Here is a 21,476-nt window from a genome sequence, read left to right as displayed (position 1 = left end):
CCCCTTTCTATAAGCACAAGCACAGCCCTTCAAAGCCCCTGAAATGCTTAAAAAGCATCTGTTTAACACCCACCACATAATTAAAACAAAAGAGGGTGCATGAATCACTAGCACTGAAGATTGCTGGCATAGCTAAATGGATCGGGACTTGCCCTGATTGATATTCTCCATATAATGAACAAACATTAGTGGAGATTTTCCTCTGGTCCACATTTGAAGCCCCTCAGCATTTGGAGATGCCTTCTCATTTACACATGAAGCCTCTGGAAGTCACATTTGGCTCAGTAGCAGCAGATATTGGTGGCTTTCTCTCTTAAAAGTGTTAGTGCTATCTCACTAGGAAAAGCCAGTCTGCCACTGCGCTTGAAGTAGGACTTAACACTCCCTTTTTCTCCCTTGAAGCACGGACCATTTGTTCTCCTTCTTCTGCCTTGGGTGGCATAATTGAGTCCTTTGGGGAATGTTGATAATTTAATGGGAAGTGAGACTGTCTGAGACAGTAGAAAAGGCAGATGGTTATGGCCAAGAGATGTCAGACGTAGCTTTAAGTTCTGCTGCCAACTAAAAGTCCATCACTTGGAGACTAGGCATTTCAGTGATGGTCTCAAGGTCCCAGTGTGAAGGTCACAATAGCGGACACTCTCTCCATGCCTTTGCAATGACCACAAAGAAATTATCTGATCACTACACGACGAAGTGTAATACTCTAGGACAGTCTGGAAACATGCTCACCACCCTAACTGAAGGTTTCCCCGTGATGCTGATGTAGATGGGATTTTAATCCCTTGTGTATGATATGAGATGGTTGTGGAGCAGCCATCAGAAACCCTGTAGTGAGCTTGGTAAGAAGCAGAGAGAATGAGCAGTCTGGGAGACATAGAGAGGAGAGAGCACTGTGCTATTCCTATCTCATACCCCAAAAGAAATGTCAGGTCAGCTCTATACTTCACTGACAGCCAATGCAAACATTTTAAAACTGGCGCTGATCTGCCAGAGCTGGGAAGGAATACAAACAACACACACACACACAAATGTGTGCACACACACAATGGCTGCTGCTTCTGCTGAATTTTGTACAAAATGGGGTAATCTCAGGCCTATGAACAATGTATTAGAACAGCCTATCCCAGAGCTTAGAAACGCACGAGCAAGCAGCTGGCTGCCCATCCACGTGGGAAAACAGAAGCAGGCTGAGCCTTGCCATATTTTCGAGGCAATTAAAAAAAAGGCAGAGAGAGTGAGTGAGAGAGAAAGAAGGAAGGAATTTCCTCATTGCACGTTAGAAATACTGCACAAAGGGTTCAGTTTTAAGCCCAGACAGCACAACCTTTGACACCATCCTTTGTGGATGAGTTGGCATCATCCCACCACACCTAGCATCTGACATCATCCTCTGTGGATGGAGCACGCAGAGGACCAAGTCTGTCACAATACTAGTCTCACTTCCTTCTCACAAGTTCAGAGATAGGTACCGAAAGGCCCCAGACCAACTCCTGGTGGGATAGCCAAGATGGCAGTTGATATGCCTCTAATACCATCCCTCTGTAGACAGCTCTCAGATGCAGAAAAAAGCCCTGACCTCTGCACTTGCTCAAGCGTAAGGATATTTAAGTGCCTCTTGGCTGGTCAAACTCCTCCTGAAGTAACTATACTGTGACACCCAGCCCTGCTGCTTCAAACTGGTTGCAGCAGAGGCAGCTGTAGCCACGGTCAGGAGAGCAAGGCAGGCTGTGCGGTCCCAGCCACTGCCCCCACACACCTCCCCAGGCCACCTGAAGCTAGTGGCACAAAGTGAAGGGCTTCCTCCCGCCCTGCCCTTCAGCCACACTGTTCATATCCTGCCCAAAAGTGAGCATAATGCAAATTCTCCAGCACAGCTGGAGCTCAATGGTTGCATATTGCTGACAAAGTGAGGCAGAGCCCCTTGCAATGCAAGATCTCTGTCCGTCTTTGTAATACTGTTTCTTACACTCCTCACAAGCGGAGGTGAGATTTTAAACAAGGACAGAACAAGAGCAAGTTTAGATGCAGAGGATAAGACTGAGCAAGGAGAGATTAGAGCAGCCAAACGAAAGCTAAAAGCGATACTGTGGCATCCCATTGTCTTCTACCCCAACAGACCTGGCTTTTAAACACTGCTCCTGCATCACTTTGTGCAGCGACTGCTCCATGAAATTATTTACCAAGGCAATCATAAAAGGAAAAAAACAGATCCAGGAAGTTACTCAGATTACAAGTCTGAGCAATTAAAACCTTGATATTTATGGCACTGTAAGACAGAGACACATTAATAAATAATATTTTGCTCTTCTACAGCACTTTTCCTCTAATGATCTCCAAGCAATTTACAAGTTTTTGCTCGCTGAGCTTCACCAAACCCCTGCAAGGTAGGGAAGAGATAAATCGAGCCCCTTCGCTCCCTGCTGAAGTGAAGACATCTCTGGGTGGGAAACAATGTAGTACCACAAAGCAACACTGCAAGATGCAGGCGAGCACAAAAAGAAGGTAAGTGCATTTATTTTTAACTGTTTATTTTCAGCAATCCCTAAAAGATCAAGTCAAGCCGAGGCCTCACCATGCTGGGAGCTACCTGACACACACTAATGATACTCCTTCAGCCAAGGACATGAAACGTGTGAAGCATAAAAAGATATGAGCTCAGGCCAGGTAGGGAGTCACACAGACAATGTCTCACGTACCTTCTCCTCCCTGTGGGGCTCTGCTCACCTCCCGGCATCCCCTGGCTGTTTGAGGCAGGCAGTTTACTGCATGAAGAATACTGTCTGAAGAAAACCCAGTCTGGGCTTCCCTCAGGAAGGAGCTACAGCAGCATCGCTGGCATCCAGGGCCCCGACACACCAGAGGCGCAGGGCAGCAGATGGCCGCAGGGCTGGTTGGCAGCCAGCTGGCTGGGTTACACAGAGCTGCTCGGGAAGCTAATCAAGGCCTTCAGATCCTGGGGATCTCACCCAGGTGAGGACTGCAGAGCTGAGCAGATTCATGTCTAGCCCAAGCAACCCGTGACTGAAGTGGATGTAGGCTCGAGTAACAGCCCCTCCATCGCTTGGGAGTCCATCTTCCAGGCACTGTCGGCCCTACGGGGTGTGCGAGATAATCTCGCACCCTCTGAAAAGGAACAACAGGCCATCCCTCCTCCTAGGAGAAGAAAGAGCTGCCAGGTTAGGACATGGGGACCCCAAAGGCTACGGTGCCTTCAGGCCACAATCCAGTAACTGCTCCCTGTGGGCCTGACACTACACGATTTTCTCCATCAGCTCTTGGGAGCTGAAGAAACCTTCTCAAACTGTTTTGCTCTTACGGCTCAAGAGATTCACCTTCGCTGATTTTTTCCCCAATCTTTTCAAAGCTAGGCCCAGTGTGCACCAACTAGTGCTGGGAAGATTTAGTGGAGACAAGACTGTGCCACAGTCAGTATAAAGCCTGATGCTTGCCCCACATGAGGAGGTGTGCAAAAGCAGCAAGGTCCTTGTGATCTCTTCCACAGGCCGGCTTTTCCGAGCGCAGACCTGCAGAGCAAGCACAGCGGAGGGGCACTGCACAACAGCCAGCTGGTCTTCCTGCACACTCTGACCTACTTCCAAAAACAGCTGATTTCCCACACTGTCAAGAAGAGAAATTAGCTGCCTTGCTTAGAGGTTTATATTTTTTCTAATAAAAAAACCCACCCAGTGACTACTAGAAATCTGTGTAAACCAGTTAAACACACTTTATAAAACCTTACAACAATATTACATTTTTACTGAAACAATCACAGGAGCAATTTCACCTGCACTTACTGTCCAGTCATCTGAGCACAAACAGCCCTGAGATTTATGTGTGAGTGGAAACATAATTTCTATTATCTCCAACATTAAACTTGGCAATGGAAAATCCCGCGCCTGGAGTGCAAAATCAATTTCAATAACCAGAATAGCAAGAAGTCAAAGGCAGGACTTGGAAAGGACACGCGTTTCTCAAATAGCCAGCCTACTTCCTTTATAATGGGGATGCCACTGGGATAGCATGGGATGGGCAGTCAGATACTCGGGTCAGATTCTCCCTCTCAGCAGGAAATATTGCTGTAGCTACATGAAGCTGGTTCTGGACCACATCAGTGGCTCTCAAACTTTGTTTTCCCTGTGAACTCACACACTGGGGGACATAAATGTCAGAACAGACAGCACCACTCTACTCTGCAGCCAAAGGGTATGACCCACTGAATGTGGGGCTCAGTGCAGTTCACAGACGACAGCTGAGAAACCACCAAATTACAGGATTTAAGAGTGCCTTTCACTGGACCCAGACCTGAGATCCATCTAGTCCAGAACGCTGCCTCTGAGGCAGGACAGGATAATCTGCCTCCATCCCAAAGCCCACTGCAGCAAAGGAGCCTCGGTCAGAGGTTTCCAGGATAACTATTTAGAGACACGGGTAGAGCTGATCCTGCCTTGGAGAATGCAGATGAATTAAGTAACCTCCCAAGATCCATTTCAGCCTGGTTTCCTGCAATTACAAGATACTGCCTTAAGCCTGAAACATGAGGCTTTAAATCTCTTCCTACTGTTAAGGTCTGAGGGTAAGGCATGGGAGTGCTGCCATAACTGTAGCAAGTTTGAATACTGTCATTTGCCAGCAACATACCAGCTCCCTTTCTAAGCCCAGCCCAAATTGCCATATTCTACTCTGGTGACAAAACCCAAACAATTTGCTGAGCCATGATGCCACAGGCACCTATATCCAGGGTTTGCTCCTGGCTAAGATGTGATTGCAGGAGCTCTATACGTTTCCAAAGTCTCAATGCCATTCCGGAAGCATCAGCTGCAGGTGAGTAAAGCTGCTAGCACAGGATTACAAGTGATGCTTTCACATCCCTGTAACCCCACAGTCTCTTTCAGGACCTCTTTATCATGGACTATTTTACAGAAAGCCAGAGTGACGGTGCGGCTTAGCCACATACACAGATCTTCACACACAGCCTTGTGCAGACAGAACTCCAGCTGCCCTTTCCCTCACAACCTTTTGCTTTTGGGGGAGTCATGTCAGGTTTTAAACCATTACTCTCCCCTCGGCACAGAGACAGGCTAGTACTGGGACAGATTGGCACTGAGAAGGTCAACCCTTCCCCCTCCACTGCAAACAGGTTCCCCTTCTGGAGCGAATTTGAAAGCCAAATGGAAAAACAGTTATTTCATCAAAGTTTATCAGAAAAGGAAGACAAAGAATAGCATGTACAGTCACAAACACTCCTAAAATAGGCAGCAAAAAATTAAGTGCCACCTTCAGTGCAAGAAGACAGAGCTGAGTTCCTGCCTTGAACTAACATCAACAGAAATGAACCCAGGGCCTGAAACGCTCTCCTAGCTCCCCTCACTCATGCCTGTATGATAACCAACAGCCAGCGCCACTGAAGAAGAGAGAGACTCCTGAGTGATCCTTCCTAATAGATTCGTCTTTTATCATGTTTTCATGACCTTTGTAAAAGGCAATTTAAATTCTAATTGTCCTGTGAGCACCACAGGAATCAATTAGTGACAAGAGATGTTAATTGCACAGAGGAGGAGGAGGCATTGCTCAGCTCCAACACGGGGTTAAGAGCCCAGGGGAATGCCGGGATGGTTGGGGCTTTAATCAGTCCTCCCTTTTTAATAGTTTCCATGTTGTGCTGCAGTTGTCAAGGTCCATTAGTCTTCTGGAGCACTGAATGAAGCTGTGGCATCCCCTCCGTTCCTGCGCTCCGCGAGCACAGGCACAGAGGATCAGAATGAATTGCCATTGAGAAAGCAAATCCTAAAACTCCTTCTCCTCGCTTCCCCTCCCCACAGACACGCTCTTTCCCCTGCACAGCAATCGGGCCTTGGGACACAGGCTACCACAAAGGAAGTGCTTAGTGCTGGTGGGCTGCAGGGGAGGTGAACCTGGTCCTGTCATCTCAGGATCCAGCTAGAGCCTTCTATGAAAAGCAAGGGCTTCTAGTTACCTACCAGGGCACTGCAGTCCTCTCGTGAAGGCCCTGGCACTGTTCAGCTTGTCCCTTAAAATGCCAGGCCAAGGTCAGGCTATGCTACACACAGGCATGAATGGGGAAAATTTGTCTGAGCCAGAATCAGAATATGTATCCTGATAAGACTGTTCAGCCCATCCTGGCACCACAATGTCTCAGAGTAAAACAGGACTTGGCACAAGTGATCAGGTGCATCTCAGGATGGACTATTTTGTTATCTACTTCTCCTCAGGTTACAGCGGTCCTACCCTAGACGTGTACCATCTGGGTGGCAGGCAGCTGTGCCCAGGGAAGTTCTGCACTGACTCAGGAGCCTCTCAGCATCTCCTAGCATAACACTTCATGCTAGGAAAGCTTGTGCTGTGGAGGGTTGTGTATCCAGGAGGCTTACATCCCCTAGAAATGACAACCACAGCACCATTTCCTATTAAATGCCATCACAGAGTGTTATCATCACCTAAATTTCTCCACACAACTTACTACCAACCTCAGAAGCTGCCTTGGGCAGGTGCTGTGCCTGCCCCTGGGGAATCTGTGCTTTGCTATTACACGGAATTGGCACTTCAAAATCCCTCTTCTCAACTCCCCGTCCCCACAGCTAAGACCTTCACCAAGACAGGAGAAAGACATGCATCCTTCTTTGTTAATGAGTACCTGACACAGAGAAAAGAGAAAAACTGCAGCACCAAACTGGTGTTAGATTTTTTTAGATTTGTATTTGCACACACTGTCATTTTCTCACAGTCACCCATTAGCTCCTGAAACCGAACCGGACCATACCTGAAAGCTGCATTTTCCCCCAGATCCTACTCGCACAATTGCAGGCTCAGCCCAGCTATGCTCCTTGTAAGCCTCAAAGCCTCTACCTTCAGCCATCTGCTCCTTCTGTCAAAGCCCCTGGTACTTCCAGGCTCAAACCCCACTGCCTCTGCCATGCTCTGGAGCTCTGCTCCAGTCCCTGGCCACAGACATTAAATCTCCTTCCCCCTCCTCCCAAATGCTAGCTCTCACCCACCTTCCCAGGCATTCACCCTTCTTTAGGCAGCCAGACTGGTTTTCAAACTGGGGATGTTCCCCAAGGCTGGACAGTTATATATCCTGCCAACACCATGTCACCTTCCAGAAGATATCCACTATTTCTCTGACAATCTCCAGCTTTTGAGAGCCATAGCTCCCTCATCACTCTTTGCTGGTCATCTGAATAACTCACTATCCCAAAGACCCCATGTTCAAGCTTTCCTCCCTGCAAATCAAGGAGGGTTAGTACAGCTTCCTGCATGCCCGGCACGACCAACCTATGCTAGTCAGAGGGCACTGCTGCAACGTATCGCGGCACATCTCCAGGTCCCCACAGGGCACTCAGAGTGTTCCTGTTAGACCAGCCCATTCCTACAGAGCCACTTGCTCCCCGCCCCCGGCCAGCCCCTTCCCCACCTCAAAGGGACCTACTAAAGACAGCTCTCCTCCCAGCACACCTTCAGGGAGTTTTCAGGTTATGATATCTTTCTGTCTCCAACAATTTTCAAGGGATGCTCATCATTCCCTGAGGCACCATCATGACTGGACATGGGGAAGGAGCTTAGTGACTCAGAGGGTAAAAGGACTTCAACAGCTTGGTGCTTCAGCCTTCTAAAACACATCTTGCCAAAGAATTAGTCTTCATCTCTATGTCTACAGTGGAAGCTTGAAGCCTTGATTTAATGCTTTGGTTCAGTAGGAAGGATCTGGATCACCAGTTCTACCTCTCCCCTGCCTCAAGCCCGTAACCGAATAAAACGACCTTCAGTGCCCCAGACCCTCATCTCCTGGTAAAACCTCACTACCAGCTCTCTTGGGGTTGTTCACTCTTAGGTTTCAGATTCTTCTAAACTGAGAGCTCAGCTTCTTCCCCCAAATCTGCCCACTCCTACTGCTTCACTAGAATGTTTAATTACTTCTGACTCTGCCTGAAGCAGAGTAAACACTCTTTTTCAACAAATGCTTTTCTTGGGAATGCTCTCCCCATGGACAGAGACTATTTTTTATCTGTGCCACATTTTATCTGTGCCTCTGGAACAGGAAGCAGGGACCATTTTTGTCAGGAGCTCTAAGCACTATAGGAGTGTCTTGTAGGATACCACCACTCCATATCCTAGCAAGATTATTGTGAATTTTGCAAGCTGAGCTTTAGGCACCCAGACCAGAAGAAAGGAGGATGGAGAGGTCCTCAGGGTCTGTGAAAGTCTCAGGACCTCTGCTCCCTGATGGTGGAATCAAAACCAATATGAAGATCCTTCCTTGTAACTCGCTCATTAGCGTGAAGGTAAGCATTGCTTCGGCTACCTATAATGTGGAAGAAATAGTTTACCTGCTTACGTAGGCAAACTCCTCCATACAGCGTTGGGTCTGATGGCAAAAATGTTATGTAGCAATTTTCCCCTCAACACTCTCAGAACAAGCGTTACTAATGCTTCAGCTCACGGTTTCCAGAGATCCTATTATTTGATTGCAGATCCCACGTGCAGGAAGCTTTCTGAGGGTAGAAAGCCTCAAACATGTTGGGAGGATGCTAGATGGAGGATAGTCCAGGCCAGGAAGATTTCTCAGGGCTGAGTAAGCCAGGGGAAACGTGGTGTGGTCAGGTTTGATACTCAAGCCAGAGGGGCAGTAGGAAGCCTGGCATCAGCATCTCACTGAAATTTCTGAGCTATCTCCTTCCCTCTGCTGGGAACGCAGAGTTTCACACCAGCACAGTGGACTTCTGTGGCACAAATGGGAATAAAAGCTGGCAAGTGCGAAGTGCAATGCCCATGTGAGGTTCCTCCTATCTCTCGCCAGCTAGTCCTTCCCAGCTGCCACATCCATTTGCCTGAGCAGCGGAACAAAGCCAGCTTCACTCCCACCATCTTTATGAAATAGAATTAGCAATTTCTCTGCTCATCCTCTGCCCAATGCATCTGCAAAGCCTTTTTTGAATTTCCATTAAAAATAATAATGCATTTCGTTCTGCTTCACAAGGCCCATTGCTCACCTGCCCACGTCTCTTTCAGACTCCACTAGTCTTCCTTTCTTTCACCAGCATAATCATTTTATGCTCTCATCTCTTCCTTCCATTATTTGAGCGATTTGGACACATTTTTACTGCTGAGATTTACAAAACAACTCAGTCAACCTTTACACATCAGACCAGATTGGGCTCTAAAAGTGGAAGGAATGACTGTGTTATTTGGTCCCCACACAACATATGTTGCTCTGCAGTGAGATGGTCACTCTCAGACCTGACTGGGAGGTCCATTACTTGAGCCCCATGTAGCAGTGCCCCAGGTTGGGATGCAAAATGCTATACGTATTCCTGGCAGAGCTGGAAGTGAGTTTGTTCTGGTGCACTTGTTCTTCCGCAAGGTTTGATGGCCTCATACAAAATTAGCATCTAGTAAACCTAATCCTTTAAAATCAAACAGGAACTAAATACCCTCTGAAGGATCACGACGGAACCAAGTAAAATAGGCTCATACGTCAAGGGATTCCCCTAGGCATCAGTTCCCCATGCCTAGATTGGCCAGCTGAGAAGAGAAACTCCCTCTGGAGGTTGCTAATGCCTTCCTCTGCTTTCTGAAAGGGATGAGAAAGACGGGCTCCTCCTTTCTTCCTTTCCCACTTTATTCATTCACCAGCATCTGCACTGCGTGCTAACACAGTCTGCACTATCCCTGAACATTCAAGGGAAGGCAGGAGGAGCTCCAGTCAAACCTACGGTCTCAGCAAGGCTGCACTCACAGCTAATCACTCAGAGCAACAGAAATGCCTCGTGTGTAAACTGCTGACGTACAGGAGCTGATGTAAAAAGCTGCCAGAGGAAACCTTTTTCTTGGCACAGCAACTTCTAACAGTTCCATAAAGCCAAGCAATTAGGCTACATACACTGTAACATCTGACCTGCTAATAATAATAAGAACATATATAACGTATGTACATACAATATATAGATAGATAGATATAGTTAAAACAAAAGATGATGCAGAGTACCATACATATGTGTACATACACATGCTCTTACTAGAGATTACTCCAGACATATCTGGTTTTGCCTATGCCTCTATACTGAGCATTCACTATGTATGCCTTAGGGGTCCTGATTTTTCTAATCCTAATCCTAATTGTAATCTTTAACCTCCCAAAATTGCTGCCTTGGATGTCCCCTATGATGCTGTTATTTATTCACAGATAAAGACAGTATTATTTAATCAGCCAATCTACCTCTTGCTTTCCTGATTCTCTCTATTCAGAAGCACCTTTGCTTCTTCTCCTTTTTCTGTCCACCTGGAATAGCCTATGGCTCCCCATGGATCCTCACTGCCCACCTGTCTCAGGCCAAGCCTGACTGTTGGAATCAGATCTCTCACTAAGAGCAGTAACTGTTCTCATCAGCTGAACTTTGCTCAAGGCAGGCACAAAAGCTTCACCAACATTTGTCTTCTTTCTCCTCTGCTCCTACTAGAAAGATCTTACCAAAAAAAAGAGAGGCCCAAGCTCACACAGACAGTGTGGGTACCTTCAAAAACATACCAGATCCTACAGCTCAGCAATCAAACATCTCTTTGAATAGAGACACAACAGCAGGAAAGAAAGGGGTTAAAAAAGAACTGGTAGTCATGAGAACTAGGTTAAAGAGAAAGGATGGCCAGCAAGGCAGAAATTTCATTTGCCAAATAGGAACCTAAACTGATTAGCTTTAAGTGGCCTAGACTGAATATTGACACCAATTTGACCTAAAAGCTGCTACTATTTTTCAAAGTCATTTTCTCCAACTGCTAGAAAATACAACCACGTTCAGAAACTGCAAGAAAATACATCAACTTCCAAGCATCTGGGCTGCAGCCAATTTCCCTTGATGGTATCTGGCATTGGTCACCTCAGAACCGGTTTGTCAGAGCGCAGAGCACAACACTTGCCCTTCCAGCATCAGGTCCTCCACAGTCAACCTGGCCCTGGCCACGAAGCTGCCAGGCCGTGTACACTGGCAACACAAACTTTGCCTGCACCAGTCTGGCACTCAGCACGTGACTTATGAAGTCGTGGCACTGAGCACTAGAAGCCACAGAAGCCAGTAGCAGAAAACCTTCTAGCATCAGTCTTCTTAGGTTACACTAGCACTAGCTACATCTGTACCAAATCTGGATAGCCCTCAGGTTACCATAACTGAGCCTCCCATTGAGAAAAACAACAACATTTGGAAATCTCAGCACCTACTCAGATCATTCCTGTCCTGGCGGAGAACAGAGCCCTCCGCAAAGCAGCCAGTGGAACAGATCCAAACATGTGAGAGAAAGCCATGCGAATAGACCAGTCCTGCTGGACCAAGCACTAGCTGCTGTTGCACTCTCCTACCTCTCACTGACGGCAGGGAGAAGGTTACATTAATTTGACCGTGACAGATGGTTTAGGATTTGCAGGCTGGTATTGCATTTCTGAAAGGCTATTTCTGACAGTCTCTGTCTAGCCTGTTCAAGCACATCAGCTCATGTAAGAGGAAAAGAGTCAAGACAAGCCCCATGACGCACTGATACTGTCTGCTGGCCAAATTGTCATGTTTTCCATTCTTAAAGAGCAATCTCAGAGTTTCAGGAAACAAAGAAAAAAGAAAGAGAAGGATATGTGATAGCCACTATTTTAGTTCTCCATAAACCACATGAGAGCTCTCCTGGGCAAACGTGAGTCTCCACAGCTTGAGAAGAACCATATGGCTCCAGAGGTGAGGACCATACCTGAATCGCATCCTGTTTGGACTGAAAACAAAGGGGAAACATAAGACACAGACCAGTGCGTTACAAAGACGAAGCACAGTGACTGTCCCCTCTGCCTCAGGTTGGAGTGGAAGTAAACACAAAATGGCAGCAGTCTCTAGTAGAGCTCTGGAAAGGACATTAACGTCTCCCCCAGCAAGGGAGACCCAGCTCCACCAAAGTATCCAGATGGCCACACACAGGAGCCAGTCCCTTGGAGCCAGACAAAGCTGAGGTTGGCAATGTCTGGTACAGCCTTTCCATAAGGAGAGAGACCTGAACCTTTTCTGGAAAGTTTGGAAAACAAATTGCCAGGAAATGAAAGCAGAGGGAGCTGACTGAAGGGGCTAGATATGAGCTCAAATAGAAGCTGGCCTTAAAAATTCCTGTAATTACATCTGCATAGGAGTAAGAGCAAAGGAGCTTTCTGGATCGCTGTCCCTTCAGTCCCTTCAATAAGTGGTATATTTTTTAAACTCTTCCAAAAACTGTTTTTGTCAGTTTGACAAGAAAACCCACACTCTGCTAGGACCTCAGGAGGCCTTGCTGTTTCGGAACGGAAAAGTGATGGGTCACACAAGCTCTAGCTATACCGACTAGTTGGGAAGCATTCAGGTCTCTGTCCCATGGCGATAGACAAAGCTGCAGCCTTCTGACCCTGCTCCGTCCTGGTGGAGCAACCTGTCACAGCAACCAGGGAGATAACTAAAATGCAGTTTCTACATGTATGGGGGAAAAAAAATATACTCACAGACTGAGAACATGGAAGAATAAGACGTGGTTTGAAGCTAACAGAAGGAAACAGTTCAGTGAAGTAACAGAAGATTGTTTTAACAGTAACAACCACTGGGTGGTAGAGTCTGCTATCAAGAGACATGGTCAAGAAGGCACTGCTGCAAGGAGCCAGCAGCAGTCTAGATATAATAGTAATGGGGCTAATGTAGGGAAGTCCTACAAATCCTGGAGATCATTTATGCCCCAATAGCACTTCCTAGACCTACACTCAAGGTTTCTACAAAAGCAATGTAGAAAGACAGTATGTTTGGCCAGAAGGAGCGAACAGGGTTACATTTAAACCCCTAATTAAACTGACGCAAGCTGTGCGACACCCAAATCAGTTCCAAGATCAATATTTCTATTCATTTACAAGAATAACAAGGTTAGAGAGGTGAGTAGAGTAAATAATTAACTCATTTACAGGTTTTTTAAACAGAAAGAGTCATTTTAATCTCCTGGGTAATTAGCTATGCAGCTGACATCAATCACAACTGCAGCAATTATTTGAAGTATTTGATTAATCAGTCCAGAGAAAACACATACCTAGGCCAAACTACCCTTGCTGCATAGCCCTGGTGGTCAATCAGTCAATACATAGGTGCTGGCTTTCATAAATGTGGCATGTTTCCCGCTGGGTATAGCGCAACAAGTCCCTGGCTGGATGAATATAACAACAGGATACTTGCACTTCCAATGGGGGAGATGCGTGCTGCCATGTTTCCAAACTGAACTAAATAATACTTATTAATGCTAGACTTGCTGTACTGTGATTCTCATCATTAGTGGCCCTCCAGCAACAACAGGGCAATACATGTTTGAACAGACCTGATGCTACACCTGGAAGACCACCAAAATACTGTTATATGACAGTGTGGGCCAGCCAACATTGGCAGAGGGCTAAAACTCCTAACTCCTTCCTTCTCATCTATGAATATGAGCAATTATTTTGATTATGGAAAAGTAATGAACCAAGAAGATTCTCTAAGCATTATTATTAAAAATTCAGGTTAGAAAAACTCAATTTTTTTTGGCTATTTTTCCTTCTAACAGCCATCGCATAGTGGAACTCTAGTTTACAACTTCTACTATTGGCAGCAGAGAACCTGAGTTATGTTCAATTAAACTTGCAGACTCATGGAAAATTACTCAAATCAAGCTTCAGCACCTTTTTGTGATGCTCACATTGTCACGGCTACCAGCATACAGCTTATACTTTATTAAAGTACATTCTCATCTGCTTTTGCTCTGGATTAGGCTGCTACTTTCAAAAATGCAAATGTTAACTCCCAGAACAAACTTGGCTTGATGATGTTAAGCTTGTGTGTAAACTGAAATGCAGCAGATTTTCATTACAAAAGCTCAACCATTTAAAAGGATGGAAATTACAAGATGTGGTACACTTTTAAAAACAAATATTGGCGCACTCAACCTGTACTTTATTTATTGTTATTTCTTTTGCCTCCATCTAACATTTTCCCTGCTCCATACAAATGGAACTAAGATTTCTTTAATAGAAAAACTAGAACTGATCACAAACTTGTTGGACTGCCACAACTCTTGCAGTGAATCAGTTCGCTGCATGGCTACGGTAATACCAAGTTCTGACGTGTGCCAATTGATTAGCATCCTTCTGAGCACAAGCCCAGGGAAATGCAGGCTTTCCAGTGTGTGCAAAGGACACCAGATTCTGCCACACAGGAGAGGAGCACATTCCCAAACCCTCGGTAGAGACTGCTCTGCTCAAAGGTCCCTCGTGCAAAGCCAGGAGATTCCCACTCGTGTACAGAAGACACCCTGTAGGAGAAGGAGCAGTATCCGAGACAATCCAGCACATGCACACTTTTGGTAACACCAACCACTCCAAGTTTTTAGTCTGCTGTTCAAGCAGCGTATTTCTTACATCTGGCATGCAAAATACTGTAATAGTGAAGAACATCCCATTTTGATTTAAATGAATGCATTTATTTCCAAATGGGAGACCATAAGTTAAACAAACACATTTCTTTCTTTGCACATGAAAGCATTGTTTTGTCACAGATGTACAGTATAATACATTTATTTTCTCGATTGTTTTGTATTTGTAAGGCACTGCCAGTTATTTGGATGGGTTTGTAAAGATGAAGCAAATTGCTCTGTGGGGCTCTATTCAGGGAACATAATATTCCCACAAAAGCACCATAATTCTGCACGCAGCAACACAAAATACCACGACATCGCAGCAGCTGGCAGAGTGGATAGAGTTAGTATTATCTAAACCAGCATGACAACTCTACTCTGAAACCCCCTTACGTGCATAAATTAATGATGAATGTACATTGATTAACCCCCACCCAGAATCTAAGGAACTCTGCATTCCCCGAAATGTAACATCAAACCTCACCACAGTTATTTTGCAAGTTCACAAGGCCTGGGGTGCACTTCAGCTTTTTCTCAAATCACCCCTTCACTGGCCACGCTGCCTCTTAGCCCTGCTTGCATGACCGCACTGGGGAAGATCAGTGACTACGCTACAGCCCCTAAGCCATGGGGAACAGCCAAGAACACAGAATAGCATTAGCAATGTGCCAGGCAGTGCATTTTGGGAGGTCTGCTGCACGGAGAGCTGGGAGGAAGAAGATCCTGCCAGACTGGTTACATGAATATGATGCATGTGGATCACATCTGTGTTTCAAAAGTTGGATATTAATTCACCTTCTACACCCGTCCATTCGATCAAGTTACTTCCTTCTCTGGGAATGGAGCATGCCGTAATGAGCTACCACAGGAACAGTTTATGTGACTACATTTTGCATCAAAATTGCAACAGGCTAGAAGTGTACACACACACAGTGCACACAAGCAGGGCAGCTGACAAGTGGGAACTGTCTGGCCTGCCCCTTCACAGGCTCTCCAGCCAATACTACATCAAATCAGAGCCTCTGGTCACCACCATGCTTCCAAAATCCAATCTCTTTTACCAAGCTCTGTGTTGTCTTCTACCACCCTTTGCTGCCCCAGTTTTCTCAGTCTTCTCCATCCATTTGTCAGCTTCCTGCAGAGATCCCTCTAACCAGATCCTTCTTGAAGCTCGGCCATAAAGCCCTTCCTATCCATATTAAGTCCTTCTTGTTACTCAGAAAGGGGAAAAAAAGAAAAGATGTGTTCTTAATGCAAGCTGGCTAACCCAGGTTAGTTAACTCCGGTTAAAATAGGAGTGAAGACAAGGCAACTTGGATGTTAGCTGCTTGAGTGTAAGCCTGCCCTAGAAGCTCAAGTAGAGCGTAACTCACATTTCAGGTCAGCTTGTCTTTTGCAATACTGAACCTGAGTGCAATGTCTTTAGCACATACAGTTGTATAGGTAGGTGGTGAGTGAGTATATACTGAGTGTATAGGATGATAATAAAGACAGGTAGGTTGAACGTCTAGATCTGACAGGAAGGCCTGCCTTTTGACTACTATTTATCTAAAATATTCCTGCTGTTCCCCATATCAGTTGATCTGACCTTTAACTAAAGATACATCTTAGTGACTAGTTTCTGTGGGTTACCTGCGGAGCTGCTTAAGCCAGGCTTCACTCTGCATATTGATAACTCCTCTCAGCCTATGAATATGCTTTTGGGTGCTGCTTCTGTCATCACATGCAGGCTCAGTTTGAGCAAACCCTGTGCAGCCTGGCTTACAAGAGCAGGTGCACTGAAATTGAGCGAGAGAGAAAATCTGTGTCAGCAGGAATATCGAAAGAGGAGCAGTGGAGAAGGGAAGAGAGGGGAGGGAGGCCTTAAAGAAACAACCACTACTTGCTCTGAAGGTGCCCTTGAAACAAACACATATTGTCTCCTACAGATGTGGCTCACAAGAAACCCCTGAGCAAGCAGACAAGTGCTGTTAGTGCCCAGACTGGGTTTGAGTATAAGGCAGATACCTAGTGGAGGCCCCTCTGTCACAACAGTGGAGAACACTGCTCAGTGGAGGTCTATTCATTGGGCCAGATACAGGTTTAACAGTGAGCAAGACACTAACCTTAAGGTCTGGCCTCTATTGGAATCTTTTCTACAGTATGGAGAACTTGTCCAGGATTACGTGGTCCTTCCAAGTCTGTATGTCCATCGCCTGTTTGCACACAGTATTGCTTGTGGGCTTCTCTTGATGCAAGTATGCTCATGGCCTCAGAAAGTTTACTACTTGTAACACTTATAAATAATATAACTCATAACCCAATGCAGAAGGGAATTTGTGCTGAGAAGAAATCCCAGCCTTCTGGGGCTTTTTTTTTGCAGGACCATTCTAGTTTTGATTAGTCACTTCCACTTGTGGGAGCCAGGAAATAGCTGCTCAAAGAGTGGTGATTACACGCAGCAACCTAATGATGGCGATGATGGTTTTCTAATGTGCGTCAGGGTGCTAAATTGTGTACCAATGGCAGAACATCACTAGAAGAGATAGAGATAAGGAAGAGCTTTGCAGTATACTGCTGTGCTCCCCCCTAGATCAGTACAGTAGAAATCATGCTGGCAGAGTCCTGCAGGAGGTCTCGAGTCTGCCTTTGTTGGAGTTTGGGGTTGGTGGATGCAGACAGTGCCACTGTAACAGAGCATAGCTTTTTCACAGCACTTTGCAGCCGAGTTCTCTAAGCTCTTTGCAAGGTGAGTCAGACCACTATCCTTGTTTTACACATCCCCATGTGATCTACCCAGTGTGACTTGCCCAAAGTGAGCCACCCCTGGAAACGTCCAGCCCATCCTCTCTGATTCTCAGCCTGCCATTCATCGAGTTGCAACAACTGATCCCCTGAAGGCAGCAGTCCCTGACCACTGAGATGACCAGTGAAAAACCCCATGAACAGCACCAGAGTTGGGATGATTTTCCTGCTGCTGTTGGTTACCTGAGTAAGTCTAGGTTACCTGAGTAAGTCTGTTCTCACAAAGAGCTGTCAGAGGCAAAAGCACACAGCAGCGCACACGTGTCAGCAGTCCTGCCAGGACAAGAAGGCAGTGCTGCCTTAGCGCCAGAACCTAACTGCTGCATGGCTGGGCTGACCCCATCGCCAGTCACAGCAAAGAGACTAAGCACGTAGAAGTAACTCATGCAGGAGCTGGCAACGTTTATCGGATTACCTGTGCATTTGCCAGAGGAGGGACAGAGGGTGTTGCAGAATCTGGTCAGCTGAAGTTATTCAACAGATTCAGTTACACTTGGACATGGGCTGGTGGGGATCAGGGGAGAAGAGGTAGCCAGAGTGGCTGGACAGAAGCACAAGAGCAGCCAAAACTGCTTTATAAAAAGATCTGATGTAAAAACTTCTCAGAATAAAGCAGTAATTGTGATGCAGAATAAAACACAGCAATATCATATGGCAATCAATACAAATTGAAAATGTGTCAGTTTTGCAAAACAATGTTCCATTTCAAAATTGATCATTAAAAAACTAAGAAAAGTGAAACCATTCATTGGGGTTAAGCAAAATGTCTGAAACCACGCAATTGTCATTTATATCTAAACTTAAAGTTATTACATGAATTCACGTCTGAAATGAGTATTTCTACCTGGAGGAGGAGGGGATGGACTCCCACCTAGCTAGCAGAGAAAAAGCAATCATTCACACAGCTCTAAACTCAGCACCAGGGTTTTCCTCCAGGTGACCACTAAGGGTCTCTGTTGCTTAACAAGGGACACAGCAGACATTTTTATCCCTCGGTCATGTTGTTATCTCTTCCAAATTCCTCCCCTCCCCCATCCATCCTACCTAACCATCCTGTACTCCCCCCAGAACACCAAACTGCTCTTAACTCCTCACATCATCTCCTCTCAGCAGTTTTGAAGTGAGTGGTTAATGAAGCATCTTCCTGGGGTTTTATGGGCATGCAATCCCACGTGCAATCTTTCCTGGGCAGGCAGAACATGGATGGAGCCACAGTTACACTGAACACTGCCCAGGATTCGTCTGCACAGTCCTGACATCTGTACATGCCAGAGGCATGTGTATGCGGTCAAACACACCTCGTTCCAGAAGCAGACACATCCTTCCTTCTCGGAGGCTGCAAGCATCAGTGCGATAACGGATCCCACAGCGTGGATTTCAGCTTCGCATCTCCAGATGCCGACGAGAACGCTGGTGGTTACAAAGCATGAACTATGAGCAACCAGTAGGTAATTACGGAGGGACGTGTCTGCGTGGCCCAGCTCCAACATCAACAAAGGGAAGAGCTCTGCCTATTGAGTCAGCAGCAGCATTTCCTTCCAGCCCTTGGGTTTTCCCGACAGGTCTCCCCTGCGAGTTCTGCCCAGACCCACAGCGGCTAAGCCGTTAAAAGCTGCTGAGCTCACACCCCCGGGGCACGAGGTTTCAGTCCCCTACAGCCAGGAGAAATTTCCTGGCTGCAGCTGTGCTCCAAGGACACAACGCCTCACCAGCCTCTTTATTGCAGCAGCCGAACGGAATACTAACCACATCCCAGCCCTGACCACATCCCTCAAGTTCCAGAGGCACCATGCCACTGCCAAGCTTCCCAGGATGCCTAGGGCTGTGAAGGCTGGGCAAAAGCTTTACAGTGCCCGGCCCCTTCAGCAACCCTTTAGCCCAGAACTGTCTATTGCCTGAACACCCCGCTATAGCCTTTCAGTCCAGTCCCCCTCCGCAGGACAAGACTTCGCCTTATAGAGATTGTTACATACAAAATATTTTTAATCAGAAACCAGACACTGTTTAAAAGCTACAGAAGTATGCCAGACCATACATTATTACAGGGTGAATACCCAGCTGGCCATTTTCTGTTGTGCCTTTTCAGGAAGCAGCGCTTTCTGAATTCTTCCATGCTTATTTATTTTATTTACGTTATTTGCTAAGGAAAGAAACAGACTTCATTTACTTCCCTGTTTGTTCTACTTCTCCTTCCTACTCCTATTTCTGTTTTTCTTTTCTCTCCTTCCATTCCTTTCCCAGTCCCATGCTGTCTCTACTACTGTCCCCAACCCTTTCAACAGAGCTAAATTGTAAATAACAGCAAACACAGGGTGTTCTATCTATTCCCAATAATTCCCCACTATAATTTTCCCCTCAACAGATTTGTTAGCTCCATAAAATAGTCACAAAATGGTTTTCAATGACAAGCAGGGCTTGGGCCTCTGAAAATCTCACCCCATTGGATCAGGTGCAAGATCACAAGAACAAGATAAAAGCAGCTGGCTTGATGGAGAACAGAGGGCATTTGCCAATGCTCTGCACAGTTGTAGTGCATTAAAGCATCTGCTGAGCTGGCCATGGCCTTTCCAGCACTCCAGCAGCACCTCTCCACTCCTTACTGAGCTAGGACACAGGCAGAGTGAACTCCCCAGGTCTGCAGGACATGCAAACACATTTCTGAAGACCAGACAGCAGGAAGCCAAAAAGTTCAGCTTCAGAACTGTGCACGTCCTTGGAGGAACAAATGTTTTGAGTGATCAGCATTTCTACGCAATGAAACAAATGAATCTGTTTCCATTCCCGGGGGAAGTGGGAAGCAAGCAAACTCTACTCCTCTATTCCACAGTGTACAAGAAATTTGAGTGATTGATGGCAACAGAGTAGGGAAATGCACATTCAGCTTCTATTTCCAATGTAAATGATTTGCCACCTCACCCTCCTGCTTCCTGTTCCTTCTCGCACTCCCCACGTTCTGGCTGATAACTGCACAAAGTGTGCACCAAGGAGCAGGAAAGGAAAAAAGGCAATCCTTGTTAGACTGCTATTCTTTTTCTTTTTTTTCTTCTTCTAGATTCAAAGGAGCAAAGCTAGCACATAAAAAAAAAAGGGGGGGGGGCAAATAGCTGTTCAGCCCTGAGCTCTTTTGCCCACAGACCCAGCTTGGTGACATGGGGATGCACTAATGAATCCTGCAGAGCAGCTCAGACCCTGCTGCAAGACAGCCATGTGTGCAGAGCGCAGAAGGCCAGCCCCTGCTCTTACAGAATTTCTCCTTGTATCACAGAGGTCAAAGTGGTAAGCAAAGAGGCTTTTTAAAATGCTGCACACTGTTTGAGGGATCTGTCTGGTTCACAGGGATGCTGAGAGGCAGCGATTGCCAAGGCAAGGGAACAGACCCGGAGGAACGCTGCAAACATCCGTTGCAGGAGGCGTGCCCCTCTTCTTTCCCAGGCAGCTCAGTGAGAGGTGCTTATTTTTACAAAGCAGGCTCTGAGATCTTAAAGAACCGATGCTGTCGTGGTGCCCTAAACCAATGAGTATGTGACCTACTCGTTCCCACTCTGTCCCTTGACCTTTTCCCATAGCATTCTCCAAAAGCATTACATGAAAAATAGCCCTTCTCAGCTCTCCAGAGGCTTTGGAGACAGCATCAAAGCTCTGTGCTTATAAACAATTTCAGCTAGGCCAAAATGCCATTCCAGCATCAGGGGTCCCAGGATTTGTAAGCCTGTCACAAGGAATCGGAGGGAGAGGGGGCAGGGAAGAGGCAGCATGTGTTGCTAAGGGAGGCAGGAAGCGAAGGCCAAGCAGCTGGGGTGCTAACGCGTCAAGCTGCAGGAAAACCCAGGAGGCTGAGATAGGGTTTATCCACAGACCTCAAAGGCTATTATGCAGGGCCTCTTTTTGCCTCCCTCCTTATCACAGGGAGCTTTCTGAGCACAGACGTCTTTTACTGCATTGATCCTTCAGCCTAATCCTCCCATCTCTCCTTCCTCTCACCCTGTTCCAGCATCTCTCAGAGCTCAGTTTGCAGCCCAGGTGGAGACAGCAGCCTCTCGGCAGGCTGCAGAGGGACAGGACTCGAGCACCACAGTCGCTAATTGTTGACTCTTCAGGATTTGAGGTCAACATAGCAGGTGGGCAACATGTATCTACACAAACCCCTGTCAGCTGCCTCTGCTGTCTCACAGTCCCTGGAGCACTCCTGACTTTTGCAGGAAAGCTGAGCAAACTCAGCTCTTCCCTACTTTTGTTTCCTCACATCTCTAGACCTA

General features: G+C 46.5%; 1 long non-coding RNA gene across 1 annotated transcript in view; it reads right to left on the bottom strand.

Annotated features, from left to right (window-relative positions):
• LOC112988767 (uncharacterized) overlaps positions 1-20,279 on the bottom strand; it is a 132,959-nt gene extending 112,680 nt beyond the window's left edge. Inside the window, exon 1 of the long non-coding RNA XR_003260615.2 lies at positions 18,519-20,279. This is a non-coding gene — a long non-coding RNA (uncharacterized LOC112988767). The remainder of the gene's footprint in view (positions 1-18,518) is intronic.
• Between the last annotated feature and the right edge of the window lie 1,197 nt (positions 20,280-21,476).

This window comes from Dromaius novaehollandiae, chromosome 10 (genome assembly GCF_036370855.1).
Source record: "Dromaius novaehollandiae isolate bDroNov1 chromosome 10, bDroNov1.hap1, whole genome shotgun sequence".
NCBI classification, from domain to species: Eukaryota; Metazoa; Chordata; class Aves; order Casuariiformes; family Dromaiidae; genus Dromaius; species Dromaius novaehollandiae.
The sequence above is the reverse complement of the archived record's forward strand: the minus strand, read 5'-3'. Positions and strand labels throughout refer to the sequence as shown.